General features: G+C 49.2%; 1 protein-coding gene across 4 annotated transcripts in view; it reads left to right on the forward strand.

Annotated features, from left to right (window-relative positions):
• The window catches only part of IQCH (IQ motif containing H), an 887,303-nt gene that overhangs the window by 409,817 nt on the left and 459,014 nt on the right, over positions 1-18,472 (forward strand). The window lies entirely within an intron of this gene.

Below are 18,472 nucleotides of genomic sequence, written 5' to 3' on the forward strand. Positions count from 1 at the left end.
GCCTAAATAATCTGCCGCTTCATGTTAATTAGCACTAATGCAATTATTTAATTACATTTATGAATTGGGGAACTTAAAAAGCTGTCGTTTAGCCGAGCAGCGGTAAAGTGGGTGTTTGAAAGGGACTCGAGAAGATTCCCAGGGAATGTTCTGGAATGGCGCCGTCGGCTTCTGCCAAGCGTGAGCTGCTGTCAGGTGCATTTCGGGAATAGGATGTTTATTTTTATTGCTTTTTTGTTGGTCATGTCGCAAATTAATTTTCCTCTCAGGTTTTTATAAGCTGTTCATAAAATGCATACGCCGAGCTATGTTGAGAATAAGGGACAGGGCTTGGTGATGAATGCTTGATGCGTTTTAAAGCTGATAAAATGGCGCTCCTCTCAAATGACTAAACAGGCGCCGTTGTTTTGTTTTTGTCGAAACAATGTGCCTGTGATAAAGTGTATATTTATCAGGACCTAAGTTCATAAGGGTTGGTGCAGAACCCGAGTCACCAGGAGCAGAGCCAATAACAGTCTGCTCGTGTATTCTATATTTTTTGTTGAGTTTTCCACCCAAAAATAAATTGCGAAGATTTCTGGGTCCTACAAGCATATCATATATATTACAGTGCTATGGATGGCACGGTATAAAAAAAAGAGGTCGCCCCAATCTCCCCATCTCTAAATTTAAAACCAATATAGATATGATAGGAAACACCACGTCTGCCGACTCGAAATGTGTGTAGAGTCCATGTGTAGAGTCCACATGTGAGAAGCTAAAGCGCTGATCGTATTATAGTATTTGCAGTCAGAACATTTCACCATTATACACCAGGCGCACTCTAAAGGCCCCCATGACCATGGAATGGTGCAACCAACATTGAGATCTATTATGTGTATGATTTCGGAGATCACCACCACAGCGCACAGGAGACAGTCTGAATACCCTGCGAAAGGTACAATAGACAAGGACTCCATATTGTTTCAAAATATGTTTCGTTGTCTGAGAGCCCCATTTTTAGTGGTTAGTTAGACAACACCGGCCACAGTGGCTGAAAGCAATGTGTGATGGGCTGAAGACCTCTCTTCTTCCACTATGAATCTAACATGAGTTTTGCCCGACTGCAAACAGTTGATCATTAATACGCAGCCAACCGTGGTTTGGTATTGTTAAAAGGGACTGTGATGACCCAGCTGCACAGAGGTGGCACCTGAGGGGATGGGGATACAGAGCCCGGCCAAAAATGCTCAAACCAGCCCCTCCCCCTTATTCGCTGTGCACTATCTTTCTCTCTCGTGAATTGCCCAGGCATTTTGCAATTAACCTTAGGGAGCTGGGATAGTGACAGAGGCACCAGCAGTGACCCTGGGCTTTCAAAATCTGCCTCCAATGACTCCAGCCCACAGAGAAAAAAAAGAGTAAATAGCTAGTCCAGCCCTGGTGAGATGTCCCAAGAACGTTTTCATAGCAGTCAGAACGGTTCCACCATATGTTCTGAAAGTCACCCAGTGAGCCACAGCTGCTCCAACACAGAGTGCTTGTGAGTATATTATAGAGTGATTGCAATGATTTCCTTAATTCCACAGGCCATTTTGGCACATTTTTCAATCCGGTTAGTTCACTGGTAGCAGTATTTCTCACAGTTGGTTAAACACCAGTGCATCAATTGTGTATAGTGGAAATGCTCAGTTTCATCTGAATGGAACTTCCACTTGCATGTCTTAAAAGGTAAGACCTTGGTGCTGTAGAACATGTCAAATATAGTCAGACACTCCCTCGCTCCATTTAGCAAACAGTGCAAATTCCAATGCAGGCGTGAAGGCCAGATTGTTATGGATGGAGTAGGTGGCAAGGGGGAATGAAGTTATATGTAGGTGCTTCATGAGTGTGTCCAATACTATTAATTTGACGTTCGTGGGAGTGGCTATGTGAGCACCTTAGGCTCTACCTTGTTTTTGTTTCCACACTAAGTCTGAGATGGTTCTACCCACTACAGCAAAATCCATATGTGGACAATGCTCATCAGTGTCCTTAAAGGACCAATCCGAATGAATTGGCAGTTATGTAGGTCTCTAGTAAGTTGTAGAATCTGAAAATGGCCGACTTCCGGTGAGTTTAGGGCGGCACGTGATTCCGTGTGCTTGCCTGGCTTACCAACCTTGGGAAATAAGCTTTCGAGTCTTCTTGGGCTCCACAAAGAATTCTCTACATACTAGAAAAGTTTAAGACTGGAAAAGGTGTTGGATTGTAGTCAGTACATTAATTTTGGATACATTTATCTTGCCCAGCCACAACAGAAAAAGGGGCAACCGGGGGCGTGGCTAGCGGCCGATGCCAGCAGACGCAACCTAACGAGGCTCCCGTCCCAGACCCCAATAAATCCTTTTTATATCCTTTAATCAGCGCGGACTCCCCGTGAAACCTGGGTCGAGTCCGCGCCTGACATCAGAGCCTGCCCGGGGAGCGAGCCAAGCGTGATTATCGCCCGCATCCAGTGCTGCGGCCCCCGCCGATCCCGGCCGGGGCGAGAGACCCAACATGGCGGCATCGGACTGCGCGTCCCGCCGGACTGCGCCTTGAGCGACCTGGCGCCCAGTGATTAACTGCTGCCGACTGTGCTGGGTGAGCGGAGAGCTTGGCGGACCGGTGGCAGCTTTGGAGGACCCAGCGGCGGCGCTGCGGAGGAGGGAGTGCTCCGTGCCCCTGAGGGGCTCTAAAATTGAGGCCCCGGCTTCTGGGCCTGGGCAGCTCTGGCGGCGGCTCTGAGGCGCCTGATCCGGCGCTAGCAAGAGGAGACCCAGGGGCGGGAAACGGGGAAACTGCCAAGCCCTGAATGCAAGAAGAGCCCCTCTACGGGCAAATAGAGGCGCCTACGTGGATCTGTTCTGGGGAAGTGTGAGAGGTGGCCCAGCGCCGGTGAGGCGGAGGACAGGCCCGGACTGTTGTCCCAGCAGCCCCGTGTTACAGAACCTGGGTGGAGGCCCGGAGGGCTCCGACGTTGCACTGAGACACCGGGCAGGGCGCCCAATCCAGGGGGTTGTGACCCCCCCCCTCCCTCCCCCAACAGCCCCGCTTGGTTGCCCACCACCCGGGAGGAGCCTGCCAGAATCAGCGACACCCTGCGACGGCCTGAAGGGGCACTCAGCGTGGCACTGACCAGGGGAACCACCCAACCACAGCGGGACGTCTCGTGTGGTGGACCTCGGAGCAGTGGGTGGATTGGGGCCCGGCTGTGTGCTGTGACACTCTCCGACAACTGCGTAGAGGCGCCTGCCAGGCGACAGTGGCCTTTGCCGGTGGGTGGCTCGCCTGCTGGGTGGCAGTGGAGGCTGGTGACCCTGCTTCTGGAACGTCGACTAGGTCCGCCACTGAGAGACCTGCACCGGCAGCAGTAAAGATCCATTGAACGCGACCACACTACACGACAGCGGAGGCCCCGACAGCCCGCAGTGGTGGGGGGGTGCGAGAAGTAGGTACCTGTGCGCGGCACGGGAGCTGGCACCGACCTGCGGTGTGGTACGGAAGACGGCGGGCCTACTTCGGGTGAGTGCCCTTGGCCTCAAGGGCTGCGGCCTGCAACTGTCTGACCGGTGACGGCTCTCCGCCGACGAAGCGACCAGCCGACCAGCTGAGTGACCTGTCTGTTTCGACTACCTCCGCGTTTGCCCGGCAGTTGGCTCGGAGGGGACATGGGGAAGCCGAAAGGTCCAAAAGGTGACGCAGGAACGTCCACAGAGGCTCCGGACGCCATGCCACACACCCAGTCGGACTTGCTAACGATGCAGGACAGAATCCTGGAAGCTATAACGGCCACGAGGACTGCTTTGCAACAAGACATTGCTCAGGTGTCGACGGGCCTGGGGCTCCTGCGGGCAGACCATGGGAAACTGGCCGACAGGGTCAAGGACACGGAAATAATCCTGAAGGACGTGGTGCCGGGACAGAAAGCCTTGGAAGGGAAACTGACGGACGCCCTGGAGCGAATCCAGACGCTGGAGAGGAGGGCGGAGGATGCGGAAAACCGAAGCCGGCGGAACAATGTACGACTGGTAGGCCTTCCGGAGAAAAGCGAGGGGACGGACATGCTGGGTTACGTGGACAATTGGCTGCGAACAGTGGTAGCGCCGGAAGGCCTTTCCCCCTTCTTCACACTGGAGAGAGCCCATCGAGTGCCTGCCCGACCCCCCAAGCCGGGGCTCCCCCCACGACCGGTGGTGATCAAAGTCCTCCACTACCGGGACAGAGATTGGCTGCTGCAACGAGCAAGAGAAGTGGGCCCATTCCAGGTTGACAATGGCGCAGTCACGTTGTTCCCGGACTACACCTTTGAAACCCAAAAGCAACGAGCTTCCTTCCTCTCCATTAAAAAAGAACTGAGGACGGAGGGGCTGCAATATTCCCTGTTGTTCCCAGCGAGACTCCGGGTTTCGGTGGATGGGAAGGCACTGTTCTTCAATACGTCAGCGGATGCCTGGCTGGAACGGACGGGGCCCGCCAAAGGGCGGCCGCGGAGGAATTCCAACGGGGCCCGGTCAGGAGATCAAGGAGACTTCGGAAGAGGGGCCAACATCAGAAGCGACTGACGGAATCGCAGACGACAGTGGAAAGGAAGGCAGCACTGCAAGCGGTGAAAGAGGTCTCGGGAGCGGAGGTACCACAGCAGGAGGAGGACTCGAAATCGCTCTCGGAAGGCAAGCAGACGGGGTCGGAAACTGAACTGTCGGAGGTGGACAGCGTGAAGGGCCCGACAGTAACGCCACAGACGGCAGAGGAGGTCTTCGGCAGCTGAGTATTGAACTGGGGGATGTGGGGGCTGGCAGCGTCGACCTGGAGGGAATAGCGAACCTGGCCGATGGAGCAGGCTGCTGTGAGACTGATCAATCGTGAGTTTGGATGTACATAGAGGGGTGAATGGGAGGAGGGACGCTAATTTTGCTACGGTAGCTAGTACCCGCACCCAGAGGCCCCTAAGGCCACCGCGGTACAGACTGCGGTCTAGAAAGTTTTGAGAGCACCTTGCTCAATTGTTTGGACGGGGGTAACTCCTTTGCAGTTAGGTCCTGTTCTAGGGGGGGTGGATGTCTGGAGATGTTGGGGTGGCTCAGGACAGGGAGGGGGGTTGGGGAAGGAGAGCAGAGCTGGGGAGGGATGTAGGGCGAAGGGGGTGGGGAACGAATCAGTTGGGGAAGGGGGATGGGGGGGCCATTACTGGTGTCTGGCTACTGTGGAACTGGGCTCTTAGCCTTCAATGCCAAGACTATGGATAGTGTGGGATCATTAAAATGTGTATCATGGAACGTGCGGGGTCTGAACTCAATGACTAAAAGGCACAAAGTCCACTCTTACCTAGTCCGCAGAGGGGTTCACATCGCCTTCCTGCAAGAAACTCATTTGACCAAACAGGAGGGGGTAGCGCTCCAAAGGAGGTGGCGGGGTCACCTGTTTTACACCACATATTCGGCGTTTGCCAGGGGGGTGCTGCTATGGATTCGGGCTGGGATCCCCTTCCAAGTCACTAGGAATACTGTGGACCCGGAGGGTCGTTTTGTAGCAGTTGAGGGGTTACTCAGGGGCCGTGCTATAGCGCTATGCTGCGTGTATGCGCCCAACACTGAACAGGCACCTTACTTTACTAAACTCTCCATGCGCTTAGCAACCTACTTCGCAGGTCCAATATTGCTAGGGGGGGACTTTAACTCTATAGCGGACACTACATTGGATAGGTCGCACCCGCCGCTCCGGGCTTCCCCGGTGCACAGACTAGCGAAACATAGGATGCACTGGCAAGAGCAGTGGGACCTCACTGACGTATGGCGCGCACAACACCCGGCTGAGCGGGACTATTCCTTCTATTCCAGCATGCACGACCTACATGTACGCATTGACGCATTCCTATGCTCTCATCAGGTTCTCCCGGCAGTTGCTCGCACAGAATACCTCACACGTACGATATCAGATCACAATCCCCTGCTGCTCACCCTGGCCTGGATGAACGGGTCTACACCGATTCCAACATGGCGGCTCCGGCCGGACACGCTGGACGACCCGCCCTTTCGAACGGACCTAGAACACAGGATCACCCAATATTTTACTGAGAACGAGGGGACCGCCTCCTCCAGGGCCGCTGAATGGAACGCATTCAAGGTGGTGGTGAGGGGGCACTGTATAGGGAAGTTTGCGGGGACTCGACGGACGCTAGTAGAGGACGTGGACAGGGCGGAACGGACGCTGCGAGAAGCTGAGCGATTGCGGCCCGGCCGCCCCGAATTACAGGGTAGGGTTAGTACGGCGAGGGAGGCAGTGGCGGTTGAAGTGGAGCGCCTACGCTGCTTCGATTATAAAGCTTATGTGACCAGGACTCTCGCTGAGGGGGATAAGACGGGGACACTCCTAGCCTGGCTGGCCAACCCTCACAGAGGATCCACCCCGATACTGTCCCTGGCGGGAGCGAACGGGGAGACCTATCACACGCAACCGGAAATAGTGCGGTGCTTCCAAGATTACTACGGCACCTTATACAGGCGGGGGTTGGAGAACCGACCCGAGGCGACGGAAGCCCTGTTGGCGGAGACCCAATTGCCCCAGTTAGACCCGGAGGACGCTAAGGCTCTCGGGGATCCGATTGGCCTCGAGGAAATTAGAGGGGCCATCAAGAAGATGGCGCGAAACAAGACACCGGGGATGGATGGTCTCCCTATTGAGTTTTATGTGAAATATATGGAGCTACTGGCCCCGAGACTCAGGACGGTGTATAATGAAGCCAGGGAGACAGGTGAGCTGCCCCAATCGATGCGCGAGGCGATCATGATCCCATTGCTTAAGCCGCGCAGGGATGGCGCGAACCCGGCGTCATACCGTCCGTTGTCGATGCTGACGACGGACTACAAAATTTTGAGCACGATTCTGGCCGGGAGATTGATCGCTCATCTGACAGGCCTGATACATAGGGACCAGTCGGGCTTTATCCCAACCAGGAACACAGCCCACAATATTCGGCGGCTGCTCAGGCTGCTGGCGGACCCCCCACAAACGGCATTAGCCCCAGTAGTGTTGTCAGTTGACATTGAAAAGGCCTTCGACAGCCTGGAATGGGACTATCTATATGCGTTGATGCGGAGATTCGGTCTCGGTGATGGTTATATAAAATGGACCACAGTGCTCTATGCGCGGGCGGGTGCGAGGGTGAGAGTGGGAGCTCTGATATCGGACCGCTATGATGTGAACCGGGGGACGAGGCAGGGTTGCGCGCTCTCTCCGTTGTTGTTTGCACTGGCCATGGAACCATTTGCAATGCTGGCCAGACGGGGTGATGCGTACCTCGGACTGGAAGAGCGAGGGACCTACCACCATATATCGTTATATGCGGACGACCTTTTGCTGTTCTTGGATAACGCTGATGAGGCGGTTATGGGTGCAGAGGATCTCCTACAGAGATTCGGTGCGCTCTCAGGCTTAAAGGTAAATTGGGAGAAGACATGCTTATTCCCGCTCCGGAAAGGGGAGACACGCCCGGCGACCAACAGCAGAGTGCGCTGGGAACCTGATTGCCTGCACTACCTTGGGACCTACATATACCACGATCCCGTCAATTTGTTGGATGGGAACATCGGGCGCTGTATCCGAGGATTGAAGGGCAATATGGCTTTCTGGGCTACCCTCCCCCTGTCTATGACGGGGCGAGTGTCCCTCCTCAAAATGATCGCCCTACCGAGACTATTATACTTTTTTAGGACCTTGCCGGTCTGGGTACCGGGAGAAGTGTTCAAGCGCCTGAAGTCCAGCATTATAGCTTTTCTATGGGGTGGCGGCAGGCGGCGCATAGCGCTGGCGACTCTCATGCGCCCCAAGGATCAGGGGGGGTTAGCGGTCCCAGACTTTGAGCTCTATTACCTGGCGGCACAGCTGCAATTCTTTACGCAGGAAGTGGCAAGAGTGTACCGGGGACCGGACCATGAGAGGGACGCGGGCACCCCCCGCCATGTGCTGGCTTATGTAGCCCTCCAGCAGAAATTATTACTGAGTGGACTGACCCAGGAGGAAAAGACACGGAGGTCCTGTTGGAATCGCATGCAAAAGCGTGCAGGCCCTGGTCACCCATATGCCCCAGAGATACCATTGGGGATGCTGACGGCACTTCCACATGGGGGAGACTGGTCGAACCTCCAACTGTGGGAAGGGGCGGGTCTTCAGATGGTGGGGGACTTATACTCGGATGGGGTGCTAATGGAGTTCCGTACTCTGCAGGAACGCTATGATCTGCCACGGGGTGACTACTTGGTGCATGCTGCGGTGGTGCGGGCGCTTCAAGCACACTGGGGAGAGGGCCTGATGGAACCTGAGACGTCATTGGCATGCCAATATACGATGATGTCAGCAGGTACGAGGAAAGCGGTTACATGTCTTTACTCCAGAATGCATACGGAACACATACCACCACTAACACGTCTCAAAGCACAGTGGGAAGAGGACTTACAGAGGGAAATCCCAGACACAACATGGTCCCAACTGCTTCAGCGAGCTAGGAAAAGCACCAGAAACGCCCGTTTCCAATTAATACACCTCTATATCCTACACAGGGCCTACCTCACTCCGAATAAGATAGCGAGATATTTTGGCGCAGTAGATGCAGCATGCCCCAGATGCACGCTAGTTGGCGCTGACTTGCAACACATGCTCAGGAACTGCCCGCGCATCCAGGAGTACTGGGAGGGGGTTGGGGACGCCTTAAACGAGGTCACGGATAGAGCACTGCACTATGATAGCGCGGTCGTCCTCCTACATTGGTTTCCACACACGCGCAAAACGAAGCTGTCAAGTAAATTTATTGATATGGGCCTTATGATCGCGAAGAGGGAGCTCACTAGGGGTTGGAAATCGAAGGCCGCTCCGACACACCAAAAGTGGCTGAACGAATTTCTGAAATGGGCAGCGGCGGAAAGCACACTTAGATACCAATTGGCCCGGCGGACGGCAAATGAAAAGGCTCAGGAAGCGGCGCTAGCATGGGAAACCCTGGTCCAGGCGCTCAGGGATAGTATGGTGTTGAGTGATGAGGAGGAGGGAGTAGCACTACGGGAGGCCCCGAGGGAGGAGGTACCAGGCCCTGCACTGCCACCTGACACAAGCACCTAAGTATTGTTACCACAATCCTAACCACACAGGTTTGCCCGAGATTCTACACTGAACACGTAGGCTTAGACACCAGGGGGATGGGGAGGGAGGGGAGGGGGGAAGGGAGTAAAGTTGGATTGTTTATTTGGAGGATGAGAGGCTATACGCAACGATAGAGCGAGGGGGAACGGTTGATCTGGGCAATATAAAAGCGGAGAATGTTGTAAAAATGGGCTCTTTCTACATGAACCACCTGCTCCAAGCTACATGTTGGATCGCCGCCCAGCCTCCGGGATGTGGGTCCAAAGGCTGTGTATACCAACGATATTCGGACAGTGACTGCACTTATGCTGGAGTTTATGTTGGTGTGTATACTGTATGAGTGCCATTTTCTCTGCAATAAAAATTGTTTTACAAAAAAAAAAAAAACAGAAAAAGGGGCAACCATCTGTGGTAGTCGCTGCATAGGAACGGTAGAAGTGCCGATAATTAGCCCTACGGGTGTCTGCAGGATTTGGAGTGACATGGACACCAAGGTTCTTAAAAGAGTGGGCCACCCATCTCTAATGCATTTGTAACAAGAGCGTCTAAACTTCTTCAGGGATCATTATTAAATTCAGAATCTCTGATTTTCAGAGATTTATTTTGAAGCCTGCAGTCTTTTCATAGTGCGACAACCAGGCCTGGATAACTTTGTTGAATGTGTTTGGCTTTACTAGGATTAATAGGACCTCGTCTGCAAACAGCATGATTTTATGCATGTCCTGTTTAGACGGGATGCCCTCTAAGTCTCTGACTGCTCTAATGCACTCTGAAAAAGGTTCAGAGCTGAGAGCGAATAAAAGAGGAGAAAGGTAAAACCCTTGGCAAATATGTCTACCCAAGGAACAGTGCAGTGAGAAGCTTTAAGGAGATCCTTGAATCCCTTGAGTCTACCCAGTCAAAAGCCTTCTTGGCATCCAATAAGACCCAAATTGCTGGTACCCATTTCCTTTTGACTTTTTTCTACCATGTGTGACTATGTGGCGAATATTGTCGTTGGTCGGCTTCCCTTTAAAGAATCCTAATCGGTCAAAATGTATCAAATGTGGGAGGTGGGGTTCCAGTATAGCCACGAAAATCATGAAGGACAGTTTGGGATCAGCATTAAAAATTCCAGTTATACCCAGCTTGGACAGGGGACTTTTGCATTTTGATAGACTTAATCATTGCCAGCACTTCAGATTGTGTGATGGGCTCTTCAAGAACCTCTCTCTGGTCCGGGTTTAGGCATGCTAAGAGTTAAGTCTTTAAATATTCAGATATTTGCTTTCTGATACTAGATCAGAAGTGTGTAGGGTTATGTAATATCCCCCAAATGCTTTAAGTTTCTCCTCTTCAGAAGAAGCAGTCTGCTTCATAGGATCTGTTTCCTTGCTAGCTGTATCCTTACTTTTTTGCCCTGGTCGTATGAGTTTTTCCTGAGATACAATATGGTCAATTCTGCCCTGTTAGTGGATGTAGCATTGAGTTTTCCCCATAGGGATGTCACAGTATGTAGAATAGGTAAAATAGGCTGGGCCTTATTTTCTTTTTTGACTCCTTTAAGCACCTCGTTTAAGAGCTACTTTTCCCTCCACTCAGTTTCCTAAGGGTGTCTCATGTCCCAATACATTTGTCTCTCAGGACCTTCTTGTAGGCATCCAATGTGCATGTATGGCTGGCTGCTTCTGAGGTATTCAGCCAAAAGAAATGCTCAAGGTGAGACTGATTGTCTGCTATTAGCACTCAGACTTAAAGTAACACAGGATGTAGTATCCACCTTCCCCAAAAAGTAGTCTGATGGCACCAAAACAGGGACAATTGAACGGGTGCATGGTCTTAGTGTACAGTTGGTTATATTTTATTGTTGTGAATTAAGGGCATGTCTGCTAAGGCATGATCACCCCTGGATGTATGTCCTATGAGCATGAGAGAAAAACATGTAATCTCTGTTCCCAGAGGTGTTATCTCCGGGGTGTATGTAAACCTAGTATACAGTACAGCCAGAGGAGTGGGTGTCCCATTTTGGGCGCCTCTATGCGTTAGGTAACCTGGAGGCAGAGGACCAAATTGAAAGAAGGGGGAAGTCCTATCAGGAGCAGTCTGAGCTCTAGTATTTTCTTTGGAAGAAACACAAGTAGCGATCCGCTCCTGTGTTCCGGCCAGAGCTCCCGGTCCTGATATCCCAAATGACCTGTATAGAGAGGATCCAACTGTCAGGGCCCCCTACATCAATATGCTAACTAACGCCATCACATCAGGTATGAATGTCCCTCCATTGTGGAAGATAGCAAAAATAATTAGGGGTGGGCGGAATTTGCGTAGTTGCGCTTCGCAAAACTCTGTTAAACGGTAAAAAATGTCTGCGAGCATGCAGAGTCCCGCGAACACGCGGAATTGCTTGTTCCGCCCGTTCGCAATGCTTTTTTCCTGTTTGCGAACGCTGTTTGCATGCTCAGGGGGAAATATCTTGCAAACACGCATTTTGAAAGCGCGAACAAGCAAAAAATTCAGCGAAGCCTCGGATTGAGGAATTTTGGGCAATTCCGCATTCTCTGGGGAACACAAAATTACCCTAATTCCGCAAGCGGTACGGAATTTACTGCCCACGCCTAAAAATAATCCCCATCTTTAAGAAGGGTGATAGAGCTAACCCGGCTAGCTACAGACCCATAAGCCTCATTGATTCCTTGCAGAAAATCTTCTGCACACAGGTATTGGCTAGGACCCAGGACTGGACCTCAGAGTCCCGTGTCTTGAGAGACTTCCAGGCTGGTTTTCATGCTAATATTAGTACATTGGACCAGGTCTATTGCTTTCTGGGTGTTTACTGGAAGGAAGTGGTCACCAAAGGTGGGAAGCTATATGTGGTCTTTGTTGACTTACGGTCTGCGTTTGACCTAGTACCCAGAGCTAAACTTTGGAGAGTAGTGAAAGAGATGGGCCTACCCGCTAACCTTTTGGAAATTTTTATTCGATTGCACTCATCCAACACAGCACAAGTTAGGTGGGGGAGAACACTCAACTAACAGAGCAATTCCCAATCCAACGTGGAGTGAGACAGGGATGTGTGCTAGCGCCCACCTTTTTTTCACTCTTTATCAATGGGGTGGTAAATTTACTAGCTAGGGATGTGTGTGATGCCCCCAAACTATGCGAGAGAAGAGTCCTTGCACTCCTCTTTGTCGATGACACCATACTAATCTCTAAATCCCCTCAAGGCCTCCAACAAGTATTGAATGATTTTATACTGTTCTGCAATGAGCGGGGCCTGGTAGTAAATGAGGCCAAAACAAAATACATGGTCTTCTCCAGACGGATTGTGAAACCACCCTTTGACTATCTGGGTTTCCGCCTAACATCTAACCTAAATTGGGCTCCCCATATTGATAAAATAAAGTTGTCACAAATTCAGCAGTCCGCCCACATAAGTAAAATTCACAAAAGTACTGTGTTCAGGAAAGTGGCCCCTGCCCTTGAAATCTATAACTTTAAAGCTCCGGGGGGCACTCTATGGGGTGGAACTCTGGGGTAGTGGGAATGCAAATTGCCTCACCATCGTAGAAAATTGTTTCCTAAAATCTCTACTAAAGTTAACCCCCAGTACCCCACTAACCCCTTTGTATCTGGACTCAAAAACAACTGGCACGAAAGCTAGATTACAAATTACTAATGTTTTGGCATCGCTTGTACGTTGAAGGGCTAGTCTCCTACTGAGCAGTGACCATTGGCCTCTTGAAACATCCCAATGTAACCTCCATCCATGGTTCTGCTCCTTGAGAGATCTACTAAGGAGGCTAGCAATGGAGGTGTATTGGTCCAATCCTGAAAGCCTGTCCCTAATACCAAAGGCTAGGGTCAAAGTGATTTACTGGGAAAAAATAGCAGAGAAGGAGGTGCCTAAATCGGCGGGTACCTTGACTCAGGATTATACATACAATCTTGTTACAAGATTTTACCCAGTTGTTTTGTAGCAAGTGGCACAAAAATGTTTCTTCTGACAACTTTTGCTCATCCTGCAAAATAAGGTCAGAATCTATAGTCCACCTGTTATTCTTTCGCCCCCACTACAAATCTTTGAGGGGCAAGTGGATTATCCCATTGTGTAGACTGGTTGGTCCTGGCCACTACCTTGAGGTGTTGAGAATTCTCTTTACTGATACACACAGGGTAATAGTCTTTGGTTTGGCCAAATATTGGCACACAGTATGGATCAAGCGCTCTAAATGTGTTGCATGAACTGGGTTTTTATTCCTTTTTAACTTGGAAACTGTATTTTATGGTATCTGTGTGCTCTTTTAAACATGTTTTTTTATCTTTTATATCATTTTAAATTAGTCTTGTGCTGTGTACTTTTTAAGATCTCTGTGATCGAAATAAAGTTTTATAAATATATATATATATATATATGTTATGTTATGTTACTTTATTTCTTTTATAGCGCACGGCTACTCCAGGGAGCATCCCGGCGCTTTGGCAAAGAATAACAGCATAAAACGGCAGCCACACAACAGAAAAAGCAGAGAATGAAAAGGGTCTATTTCATAAAAAGCCATGTTTTCAGGTCCTTTCTAAAAGCAAGAAGACAGGGAGCCTGTCTCAAGGACAGTGGTAGGTTGTTCCAAACTTTAGGTGTTAAATAGCGGAAAGACCGACCTCCCAATCGTGCGCGACGAATTACAGGAACAGTCATCATAGACAGACCAGATGACCTGAGAGTCCTGCTCGGTGCAGACGCTTCCCAATATACTTGGGGCCAATACCATGAAGGGCCTTAAAGGCCACAGTCAGGCATTTGAAGATAATTCGCTTGGAGATGGGTAGCCAATGTAGGGTGTTCAGTAAAGCAGTGGCACCAGCTCTCCTCGGGAGTCCAAAGATGGTACGGGCTGCCGAATTCTGGACAACTTGCAAACGGGTCATGAGATATTTCGGTAGACCCAAAAAGAGAGCGTTTGCGTAGTCCAGTCGTGAACCGATCAATGCCTGAACAACTGTTTTCCTGTGGTTAAGTGATAGTAGAGGAAGAAATTTCCTCAACATCCGTAAAATGCCGAAGCATTTCCCAACAAGAGACAGGATGTGAGGTCCAAAGGATAGTTCACAATCTACTATCACTCCCAAATTCTTGGCCTTAAAAGAGACCTTATCAGGGGGAAACATATCTTGTGGCCACCAAGATTTCCAATCGGGTTCAGGGGCGCAACCGAAAAAGAGAAGCTCTGACTTGTCTGAGTTGCATTTTAAGCCATGACATCTAAACCACTCAAACACCGCCCCAAGGCAATCCCTGATCTGTATGCCATCGAAAGACCCACCCCTATCACATGTGAACAGGAGTTGGGTGTCATCAGCATATGACACGATCTGGGCGCCAAATGATTCCGCGACTTCCGCCAGAGGGGCCATAAAGATGTTAAACAGCATAGGGCTGAGAATGGAGCCCTGCAGGACTCCCACCTCTAGCGGAGCCATATCAGCGGAAAAGGGAGGCGCCCAGATCGTTTGTCGGCGGTCGGCCAGAAAATATTTTAGCCAATTCCACACCGTTCCGCGAAGGCCACACTCCCAGAGTCTTGCAAGGAGGACCTCATGAGGAACGGTGTCGAAAGCCGCCGACAAGTCAAGCATGACTAACACGGCCTTTCCCCCAGAGTCGAGTACTTCCCTGATGGCATCGGTGACCTCAAGCAGGGCCGACTCCGTGCTAAAAATTAGCGCGGAAGCCGGACTGCGAGGCGTGCAACAGGTCGTTTCCTTCGATGAAACTGGAAATTGTCCTGTGCACGTATCGCTCGGCCACTTTCGCCAGAGCAGGGAGAAGGGAGATTGGCCTGTAATTGGCATGGATGAGGGGGTCCAAGGTGGGTTTCTTGAGCAAAGGTAGAATCATGGCACGCTTCCATGCCAGCGGCACCACCCCTGTCGACAAGGATGTATTCAGCAGGGGGTTCACCAAGATGTTAATGGCGGATGCCACTTTCCCCAAATATTTAGCCGGACATGGATCTAAAGGAGAGCCGGATTTCAAGCCTGACAAAAGCTCCAAGGATGTACTAAGATCCATGTTAGGGAATTCGGAGAGGAAAGGACCATGACCTTCCACAGAGCATGGTGGCGCTAGATGGCTCAAGTCCGATTGAGCGCTGGAGAGAGAGGCCTGGATATCGGTGATCTTACTAACAAAAAAGATGGCTAGTTGTTGTATCCAAGAGTCCGTGTGAGTGTGTTTAGGGGTACAGACAGCAGGAGAAGTAAAATCCTGAACCACTTTAAAAATGTCTTTGCAGACATTATCAGCCTCATCAATACGATGTTCAAAATAGGCCTTTTTTTCATCCCAGATTGACTGATGATAGGCTTTTATTGCTGCACGAAATTTCACTTTCTCAATTGGATCATAAGCCCGCCTCCAGGTCCTCTCAGCCCTTTTACACTCCTGTCGTTGTGTCCTCAACTGAGGAGAAAACCAAGGGGCCGACGCTCTGCGCTCTCCTGGTTTAGGATTCTTTGCGGGGATTAAAGTCTCAAATCTGGCTAAAAGCCATTTTTGGAGGAGGACAAGATTCTCTTCCAAACTTCCCAGAAGGGGGCAAGGAAAGGTGATAAGAGCCTCTGATAACATGTCCTCGGAGAGCAGATGAAACGGGCGTGAGGCCCGCGTGGTCTCAACCTCTCTCTCCCGAATAAGGGCAGTGGCAGGCAGAGAGAAGGAGATTAAAAAATGGTCCGACCAGAGTACTGGCTGTATAGCACAAACAGAGATAGGTCTCGTTGAGAATACCTGGTCTAAGGTATGGCCTTTGTTATGTGTAGGACCTATCACACACGGAGATAACCCTAACGGAGCCGTGATATCAGTAAGTTTAATAGCGTCGGGGTCACAGCTAATGTCCTTATGGACATTAAGATCTCCGAGAAGAATGCAATGATCAGACCTAAGACAGGGAACTGAAAGAGCTACTTGCAGTTCGTCAAAGAAAGGTCCCGTTGATCCAGGGGTTCTGTACAAAAGTATCCCAGTACAAGCCTGGAGAGGGGAAAGATGTAGGGTGAAGCCAAGTGCTTCACAGCCCTGAATATTCTCCACCGGAAAGGTTGAACAGGAAATACTCTTTTTCACAATGAGAGCTACTCCACCTCCTCTACCCAGTGTTCTATCCCTCCTAAAGATGTTATAATCCGGAGGGATGGCATTGGCCAGGTCCGGTGCTGCAACCAGCGTGCTTACACCACAGAATGACGGACCACCACGCAGCAAGTAAAATATTCCAGGAAGTTTTTATTCTCTTCTCTCACATTTTTCTTTCAAGCATGACGCGTTTCGGTTAACGAGTAACCTTGATCACATAGCGTTAATGCAGTAACCTCCACATTAAATACTTGTTTTTTTACACCCATTTGTACCACGTGATAATGAAAAGTGAGGAAATACTAATATGGATAATACATTATTCTCTCTCTGGCATGCTTTACAATCTTTTATATTTTGTTAATTGCAATGATGATGAATTGTTATTATGACAAGCCATATTATATGAAAAAATTTGCAAAATATATGCCATAAATATAAATTAAACAAGTATACTATTTCATAACAATTTAAAATACATCTAAAATTCATTTCATTTTAAAGCATTAAGTATAGCAGCATCGGATACTGTTGTGCAAAATTCGCAATTTGGTTTTAAAATTCTAAAAACATCAATGTTATTCAAGAATATCAGCATAAAATGCTTTAAACCAAAATAATGTGCAAAATTACGCAAATACAGTACCTCGAGGAACTTCCTCGTATAAGTGCAAATAGTTTTGTTGCCTGCCAATTATCATCATTGACATTATTAAATTGATATAGCATACACAATATCTTGTAAATTTATATGAATCTGAGTCCGAACCCGGGCCCAGAAATCATGTGAGATATATGTATTAATCCCAAAAAGTGCTCTGTGTTTGTACAAAAAATAGTGCTTACAATGTAAATGTGTTTAAAATAACTTAGGACTGAGAGATCAGCTTCTGCGTTTGCATAGAAGGACTTTTCTTACCGTATTAATCATTTTATAGAAATGTATGTAGATCCTCCGTGTTGTTTAATCCATTTGGAGATTTACTATTTAGATTTAAAATATACCTCGTCTCCAACTGTCTCAAAAGTTTTTCCCTGTCCCCACCTCTCCTAGGTACCGGTACTGCATCGATTACAAAGTAGCTCAAGCAATTAATATTCTTGTCATGAGTTGCTTTAAAATGCCTCGCCACAGGGTAGGTGGGGTCGCTATTGATGATTGCACGTATATGCTGCAGTATTCTTACATGCACTGGTTTGATGGTGCTGCCCACATATCTGAGCCCACACGTGCAGGTTAGTATATACACAGCAAATTCTGTACGACAATCGTAATTGCCTTTGATCTTGTATTCTTTGTCACAAAAGGGGGTGTTATACTTGGTGGTGTTCTTACCAAAATTACAGGCCCGACAAGTTGTACATTTAAAAAATCCATGTTTAGGTGGCAACCACATAGATGCAGCAGCCCCTGCTATCTGCGGTTGTGACACATACGCGGCCATATTTTTACATTTTCTGAAAGTAACCTGTAACTTTTCTGAAAGGTTTTCTTTCAGGATGTTGTCAGTTAAGACTATTGGCCAGTTTTTGTTTAAGATAGCTCTTATCTTACGTTCTTGTCTGCTAAATGTGGTAATTACTCTTGGTGCCTCTTTGTTAATCACACTCTCATCTTCTTCCTCAATATCAGGAGGCAAAAGGTCTATTCGAGGTTTTGCATCAGCTTTACTAGTGGCTTTTTTGAGCACATCCTCTGTGTAACCCCTAGCTCGCAGTCTTTCTAGACTTAAGGCTTTACATTTTTCGTATTCCTCGGAAGTACTGCATATTCGTTTTAAACGCAATACTTCCCCATAGGGTATACTGGAGATTAAGTGCTTTGGGTGCGCGCTAGAAGCGTGGAGGGTCGCATTACCTGCAGTTGGTTTTCTATATGCAGTAGTGGCTAATGTGTTTTCAACCACCTGTACTTGAACATCTAGAAATTCAATTGTGTTCTTACTGCAGTGTGACATAAAGTACAAATTATAATCATTCACATTTAGTTTTTCAACAAATTCTTTTGCACTGTAATCATCACCCCTCCACACAATAAAAACATCGTCTATGAAACGTATCCAAAGACAAACTCTTGACTCCATTTCTAGTTGGTAATCTTGCCACAGGACCTGCCTTTCCCAGAACCCAACGTGCAAGCACGCGTAGCTCGGAGAAAAGCAGGCCCCCATTGCCACCCCTCGTTTCTGTCTGAATACATCCTTGCCAAAGGTAAAGAAATTATTA

Source organism: Lissotriton helveticus, chromosome 3_1, assembly GCF_964261635.1.
Source record: "Lissotriton helveticus chromosome 3_1, aLisHel1.1, whole genome shotgun sequence".
NCBI lineage: Eukaryota > Metazoa > Chordata > Amphibia > Caudata > Salamandridae > Lissotriton > Lissotriton helveticus.